Source organism: Gossypium hirsutum, chromosome A13 (genome assembly GCF_007990345.1).
Source record: "Gossypium hirsutum isolate 1008001.06 chromosome A13, Gossypium_hirsutum_v2.1, whole genome shotgun sequence".
Lineage (NCBI taxonomy): Eukaryota > Viridiplantae > Streptophyta > Magnoliopsida > Malvales > Malvaceae > Gossypium > Gossypium hirsutum.
Genome location: NC_053436.1, coordinates 48,120,346 through 48,139,875, shown reverse-complemented (window position 1 = coordinate 48,139,875; position 19,530 = coordinate 48,120,346). Strand labels below are relative to the sequence as shown.

At 35.1% G+C, this 19,530-nt stretch overlaps 1 long non-coding RNA gene across 3 annotated transcripts; it reads left to right on the top strand.

Moving 5' to 3' along the window:
* The first annotated feature begins 16,432 nt into the window (after positions 1-16,432).
* On the top strand, positions 16,433-19,310 carry LOC107916954 (uncharacterized). 3 transcript variants are annotated; one of them, XR_001689654.2, is made up of 7 exons: positions 16,433-16,589; positions 16,883-16,987; positions 17,280-17,368; positions 18,363-18,463; positions 18,572-18,745; positions 18,835-18,947; positions 19,065-19,310. It is a non-coding gene; the product is annotated as an uncharacterized lncRNA (long non-coding RNA). The 3 variants fall into 3 exon arrangements; XR_005908005.1 differs by lacking the exon at positions 16,433-16,589 and adding an exon at positions 16,620-16,654; XR_001689653.2 differs by lacking the exon at positions 16,433-16,589 and having other exon boundaries at positions 16,685-16,987.
* The last annotated feature ends 220 nt before the right edge of the window (positions 19,311-19,530 follow it).

The following is a 19,530-nucleotide window of genomic DNA, read 5'->3' as shown; positions in this document are numbered from 1 at the left end:
CCCAAGTGTGATTATATCTAAGTTACTAATCCATGCATACTCACATACCAAACATAATATAACTTCATGCATAAATATATTAACTATGTTATCACTAGCTAGTCCAATGGCTAATTACAGCCAAAACATTTATATACTCTTACTTGTTATCATTAACCTATACATGCCATTATACCCAAGTAAGTTTCCTATTTATACTAAAATGAGCTAGAGAATAGTGTAATGGTACTCTAATCGATTTCAACCTTTACGAGCTTTCGAGCATTATAAAACAGAGAAAAGAAACCGAGTAAGTATTTCAAATTCTTATTAAGTTCGTATAACAGGAAATTAACTTGCCAACCATATTCATTTAAAGCAAGAATACAAACATGCATCCAAAACTATATGGCTAATTGCCTAGACACATGCTCTCACCAAACAGGTTAGTCATGAGATTTAATATAATAATCAAGAAAACAGAGATGAGCTCATCATAATACCATTTACAGGTATTTCAGAGATATTCAAGATATAATTCATTTAATTATCATATTTTCTTATATCAAGAATTTTGTCCTTTGAATCATTGAAATATCGATGGACACTCAGATAGTACACACACTATGTACTTATCAATGATCCGTCAATTCATATATGGGGGTACTTGTAACACCCCAATCCCGTATCCGTTGCCGGAATAGGTAAAGGGGCATTACCGGACTTGAAACTCATATCAGAACAGTAAATTTTTTTTTATTTTTTTTGAACATTCCTTTAGATAAGTACTAAAGACAGTCAGGGATACAATTTAAACTTCTATAAGTACACATTCAAAAGATGCCATTTTCGCATGGCTTATATACATTAACCAAAATATTCTTCGACCACTGGTCTATTCTATATATGCCATAAAATAATTCTAAACATAACAGTAACAAGCAGTGGATAGTGATGGTGTGACTAGTTGCTGACGATCCCCGAGCCTGTAACTTCGAAATGAGATCTATAAAACAGAGAAAACAAAGTAAACGGAGTAAGCATTACAATGCTTAGTAAGTTTTAAGCAGTGTCAACAGATAACAATCAAATTATAACATAATTGTTCGTATTTTTATTTCACTCTTCCTTCGGGCATACCATCCCTTTACCAAATATGCACATCTCATCATATACAATAGGCAGATAAACTTTCACATAAAAGTGAGCTCATGTGACATAGATATATTGTATAATTTCACATAACCTCTCACACTGATCCGATGTCACATAATCATAGGAATAGTCTCATAGATTGCTCTCGTATGCATCACATAACTACCTTATGATTTAGTTCAAATCAAGCTCACATATAAACTTGGAGTACATACCTGTTTAACCTTTCGCATTGAATATATTTATAAGCAATTCTTATTACGAAGTCTTATAGCTTTAACCTCTACTCGGATTATTGGCGAGACCTTTAGCTCAGACGAAATCTCCACACGAAGTTATCGGGTCTTACCCGGACAAAATCTCCACACGTAGTCATCGGGTCTTACCCGGACATAATTTCCACACGTAGTCATCGGGTCTTACCCGGAATATATTTCCAAGTTTCATGTACATTTAATCACATGTTACAACATTCACATCGACTGTCATATTTGTAATTCATTTGCCTCATCAAATATCTAATAATACACACCTTTCACATTTGGTTGTTCGGCCACAATATACGCACATCGCCTACATATTTCACACTAGCCATTCGGCTTTACCACTTATACATATCTCATACATATTCCACACTAGCCATTCGGCTTTACCACATATACATATCTCATATATATATTTCACATTGACCATTCGTCTTTACCACATATGCATATCTCATACATATTTCACATTAGCCATTCGGCTTTACCACATATACATATCCCATACATATTTCACACTAGCCATTCGGCTTTACCACATATACATATCTCATACATATATTTCACATTGACCATTCGGCTTTACCACATATGCATATCTCATACATATTTCACATTAGCCATTCGGCTTTACCACATATACATATCTCATACATATTTCACATTAGCCATTCGGCTTTACCACATATACATATCTCATACATATTTCACATTAGCCATTCGGCTTTACCACATATACATATCTCATAAATATTTCACATTAGCCATTCGGCTTTACCACATAAACATATCTTATACATCAATTTCAGCAATAGCTTATAAGCAACTCAAATAGTTTCATCAATGTTTACAACAAATTCACATATTCACTACAAGCTGTTTTCCTGAACAATAGTCACTAAATTATTTATAACTGGAGCTAAAAAACTCAAAATCAATTGCCATTAATTTTCCCTGAATATAAACTCATATATCTTCCATCCATAAAATTTTCAGAATTTTAGGTTTGGCCAATCAATACCAGATTTTTCTTAAAGTTTCCCCTGTTTCACTATTTGACTAATCTGACCACTCTTCACTACGAATCAAATTTCTCATTGTACAGAATTCAAAATGTGTTCTATTTGATTTCATTTGAAACTAGACACATTAAGGAGTCTAAACATATAAATTTTATCTTATAACCATTTTTGTACAAATTATAATTATTTTCTAAAAGCCGAATAGGGGATTTCGGAGTCATTCTGACACCATCTCACTCAACTTTAAATATCTCTTTATAGGAAATTTCTTTGCTCACACGGTCTCTTTTATAAGAAACTAGACTAATTAATCTTTGATTAAATATTTTATTCAGCCTATAATTCCACACCATCAATTTATGGTGATTTTCTAAAATCACGTTACTGCTGCTGTCCTAAGCAAAATATTACAATTTGCTCTTAAATTTCCAAGTCCAAACACTTATGAACTCACCATTTGAGTTTAAAACATATCATGGCCACATCATATCTTATTAAATCAACTCATTATGTCCTATTATGATTGAATTTACTCAACGTTTAATCACTTAAAACTTACCTCGAAAGTGGTCGACGACTAGATATCCATGGCTATTCGTTTACTTTCTCTTTTCCCCTATCCGACTTTGATCCTCTTTGCTCTTAAGCTTAAGTAAAACAATAGATTTGCTTAAGTACTTAACTAATATTATTCACTTAACAATCGCATTTGTCAATCACATATCATTTAATCTATATCTAAAACAATAGATTTCAATATGTATCATATTTAATAATTCATGCCATGACTCGATCTCATGCTTATTTAATTTATATCTAATTCACATTCACAAGCAAAGAGCCACTTAATTTATCATGCTTCCTTATACATGAATTTAATCATATTGCCGAATATTAACCCAACATCACAAGCATAATCACCATGAAACTTGCCTTAATACACATTTTATCCCATTGCCGAATACATATATATATCATCAAACAAATATTTATTCACATAACAACAATTCATTCACATCTCTATAAATGGTCATAATCGGACATTATAAACAAATCAACTAGTTTAGCATTCAAATTCTTCTAACCATTCCTCAATCATTTACTCAATGAACAACAATCCAAGCACATCAAAGCATAGTCGAATGTATCATTCTTCTTAAATTCAAAAATAAATGCATGGGCTAACTTCAAAATCTATTTAACAACTCAACTTTATAAACACATATTCGGCTAGGAAGAAAGATTGATAATTTAACAACCTTAGCTTAACATATAATTTGTTGTAACACATCTTTAAGCATTCTTTTATTCCATCAACTCAAAACACATTCATCACTCACAATAACTAAGTTCATATTCGGCAATGGCCTCCAATATAGTGACCGATTCTTCTCAACTAGCACCTAGTGTACACACATGATCATTTGTTTGATTCAAACACCTATCCACCAAAAATTCATCCAAATTAACAAGAACAACAATCACATTCCTTGTTATCTACCATGACCGAAACCCATATTCATTCACCAAATATCAAAAATTTAACATGGGTCCAATAAGGAACTTAGAAATTTACTAGGATTTAACTAATATTTCAAAAATTAACCAAAACTTCTTACCTTAATATTGACCTTAGATGACCGAATGCTTCACTCCCTTCTTCCTCTTTTCATTTCGGCCAAGAAGAACCGATTTCTTCTCTTGTTTTCATCACACTTTCATTCTTTTCTTTCTTTTATTATCCTTAGTATTTCTTTTATTTATTTCCTTTCTTTTACATAAAATAATGACCATTTCATGAAGATTCACTACATATTCTAATATATGCACCATCATGGCCGGCCACTATGTATAAAAAAAGGAGTATTTGACATGCAAAACCATTGTTTTCACTACATGCTTTAATAGGTCCTTATAGATTAACCTATCACATTTCACAAGTGTCACACATAAGTCCTATTAACTAAATTCACAAGCAATTAACTAAATCGAAGCTTAAAACTTTCACACATTCATATTCACATATTTTAGACAATAATTATCATATTCAAATAATTTGGCGACTCGATTTAGCGGTCCCGAAACCGCTTTCCGACTAGGGTCACTTTAGGGCTGTCACAGTACTCTTTGGAGTACATAATCGGGAAGCACCCTCTCAAGCCTTGTAACGGGAAGCTCACACTGAGCCATTTTGGGAAGCCTACAAAGAGCCTATCGGGAAGCTTATCCAGGTTATATAATGGGAAGCTCATAAGAGCCATAATCGGGAAGTTCACAAAGAATCATATCGGGAAGCTCACAAGGAGCCATATAATGGGAGCTCCGGATAGGCATTTATCAGGAAGTTCAAGCAAGCACTACCAGGAAGCTCACAAAGAGCCAATTTAACAGAAAGCTCATGAAGAGCCTATAATCGGGATGCTCATAAGAGCTAAGGTGTGTCCACAACAAATGTAGGATCACAACCTATCGGGACGCTCTGAAGAGCTATAACGGGAAGCTCGCAAGAACCTTATTCGAGAAGCTCGAGAGGGCTAATATCGGGACGCTCTTTTGAGCTATGGTGTGTCTGCAACATATGCAAGACCACAAACAATACAGGAAATCTTGTATCCATAGACTTTCATTTATTCAAATGGGATTTGACATTTTTTGGGCATTGTCGGATAAGTGATCATTTCATATATTTATAACATTCATACAATTCACATAAACACATTCAATTCAAGTATATAAATATACACAATTTAGTTACACGAACTTACCTCGATAAACGTTCGTATACAAGGATCTACTAATCCGATACTTTTTGTTTTCCTTGATCCAACTTAGTATTAGGTCTTTTCAGATCTATATAAATGAATTTAATGTCAATTTAATCCATTTCATACTCAATTTAATTCAATTCACATTCTAGGAAAAATTACCATTTTTCCCCTATACTTTTTATAAATGACGATTTCATCTCTAGGCTTAGAAAATGAAATTCATGCAATTTAATCCTTATTCCAAGCTTAACCCATTTTTTTACATATAACATTTACAGCACATATATTTCATAAAAATCAGAAATTTTCCATGAATTTTACATCTTTACAATTTAGTCCCTAAATCACAATTTCATGAAATGTCACTTTACTATCTATCAACAACCTTTCATTTGCTACCAAAAATTTCAAAATTTCAGCATATTCGTCCATGGAAAAATTTTAATACTTTGACAACTTTACAAATTGATCCCTGAAATTGCTAAATTAGGTTATTTTGATCTCCAAAAATATAAAAATTACTAAAAAACGGACAAGATTACTTACCTAATTAAGCCAAGAAAGCTTGCTTTCTCTTTCCAAGGGTTTCATGTATTTTTGGGGATGAAGATGATATAAAATGATGATATTAAACATTTATTTAACTTATCATCTTTTATTTATTTTCATTTCCAATTTAGTCCTTTTCTTTTTCTAAATATCCATGGATGAATCATCAATAATATCTACTAACTTTTCTTAATGGTCTAATTACCATATAAGGACCTCAAGTTTTGAATTCCATAGTTATTTGATACTTACAGCTACTAGAACTGAACTTTTGTATTTTATGCAATTTGGTCCTTATTAAACATGAAATCGATAAAATTTTCTTATTAAAATTTTCATATGTCATTCATATCATAATGCAGATTATGCAATAATATTAAAATAAATTTTCTTTCTAACTCAAATTTGTGGTTTCGAAACTACTATTCTGATTTCACTGAAAATGGACTGTTACAATTTACCATAAATATAACACTTTTTTCAATTTAACCCCTAATTAACATTTTTATCAAAATTTTACTTTACAAAATTTTTTTAACTATCAACAAAAAATTATCTTCTTCCATCAAACATCACAAAAAACCAATATACATTCAAGGTAAAACCCTAACTGTAACATCCCGAATTAGGGCCTAGTTGAAATAGTGGTTTTGAGACCACAAATATGAAATATAAGTAATTATTTTATGATTCTAATAAGGTCTATGATATGATTGCATGCTTGTGTTCAAGTTTCATGAAGAAATTGTATGCATAAAATGTCCAATTGAACTTTAGGGACCAAATTAAATAGGATGCAAAACTTGTGTTCTAGAAGCTTTTAGCATGAAATTGCTTTAGATTATGAATTAGAAGGTCTTAATTAGCAATTTAACAAATTTCTAAAAGTTTGGACAAAAATGGACATGTGTGGGAAAAATTTTAAAGAAAGACCTTAAGCGCATTTTGGTCATGTGGTAATTAAAAGAATAAAACGGGAAAATTAAAGCAAATATATGCTTATCTTTTTCATGTTTGGCCAAAAATCTCAAGACACCATAGCTAGGGTTTTGTTCAACTTTCAAGCTTGATTGTAAGTGCTCCCGAGCCCCGTTTTTAATGTTCTTTACATTTTTTAAGTCTTCGTAGCTTGATTTACCTATTTCCACCGTTATTTTGAAGTAGGGTTTATGTATTAAAACTTACCCATGTATGCAATGCATGTATTTTGATGATTTGTGGAGGAATATGAGAGTTCAGTGTGCGATAAACATCTTTTACAAGGTGATTTTTTCATGAAAACACCTAAAGGACCTTCTTGTAAAAGTTGTAAAATAAGTGGTTAAAATTAGATTTGAAAGAAACTGTGGGCTGATATGAGTGTGTTATAAGTTCGGCTAGGCTTGGGTACCAAAGAAAATGAACGCATTTCATTTTACAAGCCTAGGGACTAAGTTGTAATTATGTGCAAGTTTAGGGGCAAAATTATAATTTTTCCAAATTGTAATTTATGGATTACTTTGAACAACGTGATGATTGAGTGAGCTGAATTTGCTATTATAGATCAAAAAAGATGGAGTCCGGATGTAGACCGGGGAAAGAACAAGATTTTGTACTAAATCGTATAAATTATCCATATTTTGTACCAACGTAAGTTCATGTGTAAGTAATGCAATGATATATCATGTTTTTAATATTTTGTTAATGTATGAGTTTAAATGATTACTTATTATCTCAATTGTATGAATGATGTTGTAACCTATGAGCACGAGATTGTGAATGAATTCGACGAGCATGAGATGTCGAGAAAATCCCATTTGAACCTTAGGAATAGTTTAGGATACAATGGGACATGTCACTAGGAACAATATGGATATGAGCTCATCAATATATACTTATATGTGATATGTGAATCAGGTGTTGGTCTTGTACGTCCTACCGGCGGCTGGGTAGCCCGGCATGTGTTGCGGGTACCTGTCAACTTGTGTGAGTAGCTCGAGTAATTACGTCCTGACTATCAGCTTGTATGAGCAGGCTCGTGAGTAGCTCATGAGCGTGCAATATGTGATTGTGATATGAGGTAGCATGTGGCTACATTTGATTCACTATGTGCAAGTCTTCTATGTATCCAATAATATTCCGAGTGTTCAATGAGTAAACTTGTGAGTTAATCAAGAAGTAAATCAATGAAGAGAGAATATGACAATGTGATTTGAATTGGTACAGGTATGTACGATAAACTTATCTGAATGAGCTCGATATGTGATGAATGTTTGGTAAAATTGAAAATGCATAAGTTATGTTTACAAATTTGAGTTATATCTATGAATTCATGATAACACTTAAGTAAATCTAGGTTATGTCATAAATGTATATAAATATATATGATCATGTTGCTATTTATTTGCATGTGAACTTACTAAGCTTTATGCTTACTCCCCTCCCTTTCATACTTTATTATAGTATCGCCAAGCCAACTCGGGGATCAACGGACCTTGGGGGGCCCGATCACACTATCAACTGGACATTTGGGGTATAGTTAGTCTCAATATTTTGAGTATGGCATGTATAGGGACTTGGTATTTTTGTTATATGTCATATTGGTCTAGTCAAATTTGTTGGCTTATGGAAATATTTGATATTTTTGTATATGGCCATGCGATATGGTCCATATTGATCATTTGGGTTGTAACCCTAATCAATTATACCTGTATACAATATTTTATGCTTGATGGGTTTGTTTATGGATGAGATGTGTAATGAATGGCACATGTGATAAGTGAATGAATCATGGTTAATAAGTATGTCAAATCTATGGTATGATTAGGTAGTTTAAAACTAGGGTTAGCCTAATGAATAAATATGAAATTGGTGTGAAATGTCATATGAAAGTATGATGTTTTGGATAAGTGACATGTTGTCATTACAAAGGCATGGAATAATCATGTTTATGAGTTTTTAAGTGACCAAATATACTACGTTGCATGCCATCTTAGATGAATAAGCAAATGAGCATTTAAGGGTGACAAATGCTTGGAAAATAGCCTAAAATTTGTCCACACGGGTAGACACACGGGCGTGTGTCTAGGCCGTGTGTGACACATTATCTGCCCGATGGGCAGGTGGTTAGACCGTGTATCCCCTGCACCCTAATTAATGCAAACAGAATGCCCAATAATAAACACATGGGTAGAGAGACGGTTGTGTGTCTCAGCAGTGTGGCAGGCACGGCCTTAGAACATGGGAGTGTGCCCAGGCCGTGTGAAGTCTGCACTTAATTTCAATAATTTAATTCACCACACGGCCTAAGCACACGGGCATGTGACTTGGACGTGTGACCCCCTAATTGTATGATGATGTTATAGTCAGAGAGTTACACGGGCGTGTGACTCCTCAAAGTAGGAAATTTTTCTAAGTTATCCTAAAATTTTCTAAAGTCCTCAGTTTAGTCCCGAACCACCTTCGATGTATGTTTTGGGCCTCGTAGGCCCTTATAAGGGACAATTTGCATGAAATTGAAAATTTTTAAAATTTGAATGAAATTTTATGGCCGATTTTGTGTGAATGTTAATGTTTTAGCTCGATAATGCCTCAAACCCTGTCCCAGCGTTGGATACGGGTAATGGGGTGTTATATTTATTGGTATCAGAGCTATGATTTAGTCAATTCTTAAACTAACATAGCATGTGTATGAGTCTAGCTATAAATGTCATACATATATTAAGATAGTATGATGACTCCTGACGATTTTAAAATGTGTTTTCATATAGTCAATGGATTCCGGCAGAGCAGTGGCAGATGATGTAGAATGTAACGGGCCTCCTCCCGCTGAAAGGCCAGTGCTAGCTGAGAGTAGACCTGAAACTATTTGTAGAGGAAAAGGAGGCAGAGAAGCCTTTCTCCACATGATGGACACCTGGCATACGGTGTTCGTTCGAACGAACCTGAACGCTCAACCCCCTCCACCCCAACCTTTCCTCAACCTATTCCTGTAGCACCTCAAGGTATGGACTTTGTGAGACTTAATAGACCTCCAGTGGATAAGATTCGAAAATAATGAGCTGAAGAGTTTCGGGCTAGTAAAGATGATGACCCTGAGACGACAGAGTTCTGGATCGAGAATACCATTAGGATGTTTGATGAGTTATCATGCACTCCTGAGGAATGCATGAAGTGTGTTGTGTCCCTCTTGAGAGACTCTAGCTACCCATGGTGGAACATTCTTGTGTTGGTGATACCAAGGGAGAGAGTTAATTGGGAGTTCTTCCAAGAGGAGTTCCGTAAAAAGTACGTTAGCCAAAGATTTATTGATCAGAAAAGAAAAGAATTCCTCAAGTTAAAGCAGGGTCGAATGACGGTAACGGAATCTGAGCATGAATTTGTGAGACTGGGCAAATATGCTCGAGAGTGTGCATCGACTGAGACCATCATGTGCAAAAGATTTGAAGATGGATTAAACGAAGACATCCGGTTGTTGGTGGGTGTACTTGAACTGAGAGAATTTGTTGTGCCCGTGGAGAGAGCCTGTAAAGTCGAGGAATTGGCTAAAACGAAGAGAAAAGCATAATTAAAGTTTTGAGATTTGAAGAAGAGACAGATGGGTAAATCATTTAAGTCCTCAACTAAGAAACTAAAAGAGTTTAATACTCGATCGAGTGTTTCGGCTGGGTTTTCAACCAGGAACCATGGGAAACAGTATTCGAGTCATAAGGCCCAGACTACCTCGATAGCGAGTGTGGGTAACGCTCGACCTAATAGATCTGAGTGCCAACATTGTGGCAAATGTCACCCCAGGGAATGCTGGATGAATAGCTGGGCATGTTTTAAGTGCGGTTCACATGACCATTTTATCAAGGATTGTCCTGAAATGGTTGAAAAGGAAAAATTTTAGAGTGCTAGGTCGGGCAATACTGCTTCTAGAGGAAGACCACAGAAGAATCCGAGAAATGGAGCGAGTAGCAAGGGTGCACCTAGAGAACCAGCTAGGAGACTTGAGGGAAGAACACCTATGAGAACTTACGCCATTCGCGCTCACAATAAGGCTTCATCCCCTGATGTGATTACAGGTACTTTTTCTCTCTATGATACTTTTGTTGTTGCTTTGATTGATCCGGGATCTACCCATTCATATGTCTGTGTGAAACTAGCGTCTAATATGAATATGCCTGTCGAGTCTATAGAATTCGTGGTAAAAGTGTCAAACCCTCTGGGCAAGCATGTGATAGTTGACCAAGTACGTAGGAATTGCCCTTTAATGATTAGAGGTCATTGTTTTCCAGCTCATCTCATGCTTTTTCCGTTTGAAGAATTTGATATAATACTTGGTATGGATTGGTTGACCATGCATGATGTAGTGGTAGACTGTGGAAAGAAAATTATTGAGTTGAAATGTGAAAGTGGTGATATCCTTCTGATAGAATCTGATGAATCAGATAGCTTGCTGTAGTAATTTCTTCTATGACTGCTCAAAGATATATGAGAAAAGGTTATGAAGTGTATCTTGTCTTTGTGTTGAATACGAAGGAGACTGAGTTGAAAATTGAGTCAGTACTAGTAGTATGTGAATATCCAAATGTATTTCTGGAAGAGTTGCTCGGATTGCCTCCAATTAGGGAAGTTGAGTTTGGCTTCGAATTAGTTCCGGACACTGCACCTATTTCGATCGCTCCATATAATATAGCTCCAACGGATTTAAAGGAGTTGAAAGTTCAGTTACAAGAGTTGACGGACAAAGGTTCTGCTAGACCTAATTATTCTCCGTGGGGTGCACTGGTGCTATTTGTGAAAAAGAAAGATGGTTCGATCAGATTGTGCATTAACTACAGACAGCTCAATAAGGTAACCGTAAAGAACAAGTACCCCTTACCAAGAATTGATGACTTGTTTGACCAATTGAAGGGGACCACAGTATTTTCAAAGATAGACTGAAGGTCCGGTTACTACTATTTGAGAGTCAAAGATTTGGACGTATCGAATACTGCATTTCGGACAAGGTATTGTCACTACAAATTTTTAGTTATGCCTTTTGGTTTAACGAATGCGCCCGCTGTATTTATGGATTTAATGAATTGTATTTTCTGACTATACCTGGATAAATTTGTCATTGTTTTTATTGATGATATCTTGATTTATTCTCGTGATGAGAATGAGCATGCAGAGCACTTGAGAACGATTCTGAAAACCTTGAGAGACAAATAGTTGTATGCTAAGTTTAGTAAGAGTGAGCTTTGGCTTCGAGAAGTCATATTCTTGGGGCACATTGTTTCGAGTGATGGCATCTGAGTCGATCCGATTAATATTTTGCCTATTGTTGAATGGAAACCGCCGAGAAATATGTCAGAGGTTAGAAGCTCTCTAGGCTTAGCCCGTTACTACAGACGGTTTGTTAAAGGATTATCCATGATTGCTACTCCGATGACGAGACTGTTATAGAAGGATGTTAAGTTTGAATGAACGAAAAAATGTCAACAGATTTTTGAGAAGCTAAAGGCATTGTTGACTGAGGCTCTAATTTTAGTACAACCTGAGCAGGGAAAGGAATTTTTGGTGTATTGTGATGCAACCTTGAATGGATTAGGTTGTGTGCTTATGCAAGAAGGCAAGGTAATAGCTTATGCCTCGAGGTAGCTGAAACCACACAAGAAGAATTATCCAACAAACAATTTGGAGTTGGCTGCCATTGTGTTTGCGTTGAAGATTTGGAGACATCATTTGTATGGTGAAAAATGACGAGCGTATACTGACCATGAAAGTCTGAAGTATTTGATGACTCAAAAGGAGTTGAACCTATAGCAACAGAGATGGTTAGAGTTGATAAAAAACTATGAGCTAGTAATTGATTATCACCCAGGAAAGGCGAACGTGGTCGTAGATGCCTTGACCAGGAAAGCCTTGTTTGCGTTGAGGGCTATGAACACTCGGTTGGCCTTAGCAGAAGATGGTTCGATTCTAGTGGAGTTGAGAGCTAGACCAACGTTTCTTTAAGAGATTTTTGAAGCTCAACAAAGTGACGGTGAATTGCAAGCCAAAAGAGTCCAATGTGAATCGGATATAGAATCAGGTTTTCAGATTAGTTTCGATAGTTGCTTAATATTCTGAGATAGTATTTATATTCCTAAAACTAATAAGTTGATTCATAAGATTTTGCTTGAGGCCCATAGTACTCGTTTGTCTATGCACCGGGGTAGTATGAAAATGTACAATGATTTGAAGAAATTTTATTGGTGCCAAGTATGAAAAGAGATATTTTCGAGTTTGTTTCGAGATTTTATATGGGATGTGGTTGACAAATTGACCAAATCGGCTCATTTTATCTCAGTACGCATCGACTATTCACTTGACAAGCTAGCGAGTTGTATATTTTTGAAATAGTGAGGTTACATGGAGTGCCTTTATTGATTATATTGGATAGAGATCTGAGGCTCACTTCGCGATTTTGGAAGAAGTTGCAAGAGGCTTTAGGTACAAAATTGAATTTTAGTATTGCTTTCCATCCGCAAATCGACGGTCAGTTTGAGCGAATAATTTAGATCCTTGAAGATATGTTGCGGTGTAGTGTCCTTGAGTTCCAAGGTAATTGGGAAAAGTATTTACCGTTGGTAGAATTTGCCTACAACAACAGTTTTCAGTCGAGTCTAGAAATGGTTCCTTATGAGGCACTGTATGGGCATAAGTGTCAAACTCCTTTGTATTGGACCGAACTCAAAAAGAATCAGATTCATGGAGTTGAATTGGTTAAAGAAACTGAAGAAAAGATAAAAGTGATTCGAGCATGTTTGAAAGCCACTTTGGATAGATAGAAATCTTACGTAGATTTGAGTTTCAGGTCGATGATAAAGTATTTTTGAAAGTGTCCCCATGGAAAAAAAGTTTAAGGTTTGGTAGGAAAGGCAAATTAAGCCCACGCTTTATGGGACCGTTTGAGACTACCAAGAGAGTAGGGCCAGTTGCCTATCGGTTACTACCAAGAGAGAAGGGCCAGTTGCCTATCAGTTAGCCTTACCATCCGAATTGGAAAAGATTCATGATGTGTTTCATGTGTCTATGTTGCACCAATATCAACTCGATCCTTCGCACGTGATTTCACCAACAGAGGTCGAGATCCGACCGGATATGACTTATGGCGGAGAGCCAATTAAGATTTTGGCCCGGGAGGTCAAGTAGTTGAGAAACAAAAGTATTGCCCTTGTGAAAGTTTTATGGAAAAGACATGGGGTTGAATAAGCTACATGGGAGACCGAGGAAAACATGAGGAACCAATAGCCGAATCTTTTCACCGGTAAGATTTTCGGGGACAAAAATCCCTAAAGGGGAGAATTGTAACATCCTAAATTATGGCCTAGTCAGAATAGTGGTTTTGAGACCACAAATTTAAAATAGAAATAATTATCTTATGATTCTTATAAGGTCTATGATATGATTTCATGCTTGTGTGCAATTTTCATAAAGAAATTCTATGCATAAAATGTCCAATTGAACTTTAGGGACCAAATTGAATAGGATGCAAAACTTGTGTTCTAGAAGCTTTTAGAATGAAATTGCTTTAGATTATAAATTAAAAGGTCCTAATTAGAAATTTAACCAATTTCTAAAAGTTTGGAAAAAAATGAACATGTGTAGGAAAAATTTTAAAGAAAGACCCTAAGGGCATTTTGGTCATTTAGTAATTAAAAGAATAAAAAGGGAAAATCAAAGCAAAAATATGCTCATCTTATTCATACTTGGCCGAAACTCTCAAGACACCATAGCTAGGGTTTTTTTTTCAACTTTCAAGCTTGATTGTAAGTGCTCCCGAGCCCCGTTTTTAATGTTCATTATTTTTTTTAAGTCCTCGTAGCTTGATTTACCTATTTCCACCATTATTTTGAAGTAGGTTTTATGTATGAAAATTTACCCATGTATGACATGCATGTATTTTGATGATTTGTGGAGGAATATGAGAGTTTAGTGTGTGATAAACATCTTCTACAAGGTGATTTTTCATGAAAACACCTAAAAAGGACCCTTTTGTAAAAGTTCTAAAATAAGTGGTTAAAAATCTTATTTGAAAGAAAATGTGGGCTGATATAAGTGTGTTATAAGTTCTTCTAGGTTTGGGTGTCAAAGAAAATGAATGCATTTCATTTTACGAGCCTAGGGACGAAGTTATAATTATGTGAAAGTTTAGGGGAAAATTGTAATTTTGCCAAATTGTAATTTATGGATTACTTTGAACAATGTGATGATTAAATGAGCTGAATTTGCTATTATAGATCAAGAAAAATGGACTCCGGACCTAGACCAGGGAAAGAACAAGATTTTGGACTAAATCGTATAAATTATCCATATTTTGAACCTTAGGAATAGTTTAGGATACAATGTGACATGTCACTAGGAACTATGTGGATATGAACTCATGAATATGTGTGTATATTTGATATGTGAATCCGGGTGCTGGTCTTGTACGTCCTACCGATGGCTGGATAGCCCGGCATGTGTTGCGGGTACCTGTCAGCTTATGTGAGCAACCCAAGTAGTTACATCCTGACTATCAGCTTGTGAGAGTAAGCCCGTGGGTAGTTCGTGAGCAAGCAATATGTGATTGTGATATGAGGTAGCATGTGGCTACATTTGATGCACTATATGCAAGTCTTCCGTGTATCCAATAATATTCCGAGTGTTCAATGAGTAAACTTGTAAGTTAGTCGACATGTAAATCAATAAAGAGAGAATATGACAGCGAGATTTGAGCTGGTACAGGTATGTATGATAAACTCATCTGAATGAGCTCGATATGTGATGAATGTTTGGTAAAATTGAAAATGCATAAGTTATGTTTACAAATTTGAGTTATATCTATGAATTCATGATAACACTTAAGTAAATCTAGGTTATGTCATAAATGTATATAAATATATATGATCATGTTGCTATTTATTTGCATGTGAACTTACTAAGCTTTATGCTTACTCCCCTCCCTTTCTTACTTTTTTATAGTATCACCAAGACAACTCGAGGATCAAAGGACGTCGGAGGCCCGATCACACTAGTAATTGGACATTTTGGGTATAGTTAGTCTCGATATTTTGAGTTTGGCATGTACAGGGACTTGGTCTTTTTGTTATATGCCATATTGGTCTAGTCAAATGTGTTGGCTTATGGAAATATTTGATTTATTTTGTATATGGCCATGTGATATGGTCCATATTGATCATTTGGGTTGTAACCCTAATCCATTATACCTACATGCAATGTTTTATGCTTGATGGGTTTGTTTGTGGATGAGATGTGTGATGAATGGCACATGTGCTAAGTGAATGAATCATGGTTAATAAGTATGCCAAATCTATGTTGTGATTAGGTAGTTTAAAAGTAGGGTTAGCCTAATGAATGAATATGAAATTGGTGTGAAATGCCATATGAAAGTATGATGTTTTGGATAAGTGACATGTTGTCATTACAAAGGCATGGAATAATCATGTTTATGAGTTTCCAAGTGACCAAATATACTAGGTTGCATGCCATCTTAGATGAATAAGCAAATAAGCATTTAAGGGTGACAAATGGCTTGGAAAATAGCCTAAGGGTTTGTTTGGTTGGGTGTAATGGCTAATCCATTACACCCCGAATCGGTGGCCCCACTGAATACAGCTTTTGGTTCGCTGTATTGTCGTAATACAGGCTTATTACGTTGCGGACGGATTCGGCATTTTCTCTGCTTCAGCGTCGATTTCTAATCCCTTCCAAAAACAAAGATTAGCTATTACGTCTCTGTTTTGATTTTCTTTTTCAATTTTTGCCCTCAGCTTCATCTTCTGCTTCTGTAACTTTCTTTCCAACCATCTCTACGTTTCCCTTTTTTTCCATTGATTGCAGAGGAGACCTAGATATTTAAGGTAATTTTTATTTTTTTCTCATTCTCCTTATTGCGTTCTTCATCTTCTTCTCCTTCTTCATCCAGGTAACTTTCCTCCTTCTACTTCTTCCGTTCTTCATCTTTTATTTCCAATTTTCCTTAGCTTTGTCCGTCGCATATCTTCTCTTCTCAAGGCTGCTGTTTTGTTTCGCTCAAATCTATGGCTACTTTCACCTCTTTCTCTCTTTTTCAGTACTCTTTTATCTGTTTATATTTTGTTAATGTTAAGGATAGAGTGATAAAGTATTGATTCTGGGTATTTGATTTGGACAGTAATTATGCAACGACTGGAAGGATTGTTGCAATTGTGAGAGCCTCACCACGACTCTCTTCTTCTCTCACCTCCATCAATTTTCTAACACCAAATCACTCACGCAGGTATTTTTCTTTTCTTTTTATTTGGTTGGGAAGTTCTCTTATTTCGGCATTCAATTGATGAATCTTCTTTTTCCTTTTTCATGTCGGTTTCCTTTGTTGATAGATAGTTCGAAACCATCTGTTAATGCTAATTATGGTGTTGTTATCTAGAATTTATTAGAGAAATAAGAAAATTTAAGTGAAAGAAAAATTAAACATGGGGTGGTCAGTAATATTCCTTGTGTTTCGATATGTAAATAAGTTGAATCAAATTATTATGGCTTGATCACCAAGTTTGTAAATAAGCATGCAGGGATGGAAATGGCTCAACTCATATGTGGAGGTTGTCGAACATTTCTAATGTATACATGTGGAGCAGCAAGTATAAAAATGTTGCACCAGGTACAATTTAATGATTTTGTGCATGTGATATAAATTTGTGGTTGTAATGTTTGGAATTGCAGAAATGATTCTGTTAAAGAAGAATGGAAAATTATTTTTGTGCTTTTAAGAAAATATAATGCTTGTGGGTTGAAGATCTGTTTCTTCAATTTGTTTCTGTACTGTAAACGAGTTTAAGGAATCTTATTCATTTTTCTTTTCTAAAAAAGGGGGAATGCGATTCCATTTCCTGATTAGTGCTTCTTTGTGCTGTATTTGGTTTTCCAGCGTTACAATGTGTCGAGCATGAATGTCTTTTATTACCTTTATATTCTTTGTTTCTATTGTCATTGTCATCTTCGTTTGGTAGTCTTCTGAGCTACTTTAGTTCAAGATATCACTGGTGGATAATGGCTGTTCTAATCAAATTTGAGAGTGAGTACAAACCATATAGTATTTTCTGTTTTGTTTCTTCATTCATCTCATACCATTGGTTTTCCAGGTTGCCTTGCAATACGATTAATAGGTTACCTTATGTTTTGTCAGTTTTTTCTCTCTTTTTTCACCTTCTGTTCTGGGGACATACCTCTCAAATTTGGTCTTACTGGCCATTCACTTATCAAATATTTAAATTTTATGCAGCCTTTCATGCTGGGGTATAGATTTTCTTACATTGCAATATATTAGACATAAATGGTTTAATGGTATTGATTGCCCTTGGTCAAATAAATATCAGTCAAAAGGCTTTTTCTTTGCTAAGTTTTCTAAATTTAATCGGAAGGATTAGAACTTATTATCCGCTTTTGCCCATCCAATAAATATTTTTTAGAGAACCTTTGTGAGATACTGTATATGCATGAGTATGTTTATAGGAAAAAAGTTAGAACTGTCATTGGCATAATTTATGTTCTTAATGGTAGTGTATGTGATGCGGAATTATGCAATTAGTTTTGAATTTGCTCAACTGTTTAGTTTTTATGTTTGAGCTGCTTCTTACTTCAGCTTTGTTAAGCAGTGTTTCTTGCTGCAACTTATAAGTTCAGGACAAGCTGAAAAATCAACGAGCTTCAGCTCTTCCATGATGAGAATTTTTCAGCGTGGTCTTTTGCGTCAGAGGTGTTATATCATGCCATGAACTTTAGCTTCATTTCTTTTATGCAATAGATATTGAGGGTTCTATATCTCACGATTGGTGTCATGATGTATTTATGTCTATTTCTACAGAGATAAAGAAGCTCCAAGATTAACTGAGAGTGGTTTCCAATTCTTGGTCATAAGAGTAATACTTGTTGTAAATCTGTTCATAAGGAACTCATAAATGCTATGGCATTTACAACAATTTTCATAAGTTGTTCATAAGGATGAGGATGCCAAGGTTCGAAGCTATGGAGAAGGCTGGTAAGGACGACGACAGCTTTCACCAGCATTTGTAATGTTGTTTCTTGAAGATATGTTTTCTTTCTTATCACTCTTATGTTAACTTACAGATGTTAAGAACAAATGGGAAAGTAGCTCGTGGGGTAGAAAGTTGATTGTCCAGAAGAGAAGAGCATCTCTCAACGACTTTGATAGGTTCAAGCTTATGTTGGCTAAGATCAAGGTCAGTTTCCGATACACCCCCTATTGTGTCTACCCGTTTTATACCAGAGTTCTTTTCTTGAAAGCACTTCCTCAAAACTTCAATCGAAGCTTGACGAGCTGTAATACGGTTTTGCAGAGGTCTGGAGTCATCAAGCAAGAACTTGCTAAGCTGAAAAAGGAGAATGCATCTTGAATTTGATATTGAATCATGGATTTTTGTTAGTTTTTGTCATCAAACATTCTGCAGGTTGTTCTTTTTTGTAATTTTTTCTTTTATTTACAAATGATTAAAAAGATTAAAGATCAGTTGAGAGATCTTTGTTTGCTATATTACATATTTTATAGTGAGTTTAATAGCAGGATATTGCTTTGCTTGCTGCAATTTTTCGTATCAAAATTCTGGTATTTATTTATATTCCCTTTATAGCATAATGAAAAATAAGACACTTAAGCTGTTTAAGTTTATAAGCTTCAAAATAAAAAGTTTTGATGTATTGTTTAGACAAACTCGAGCTGCTCAAGCTAGATATCGAGTTAATTATCTTACCTTAATTTATGTGTGTATATACTAAGTTTTGCTGATAATAAATATTAACCATTCA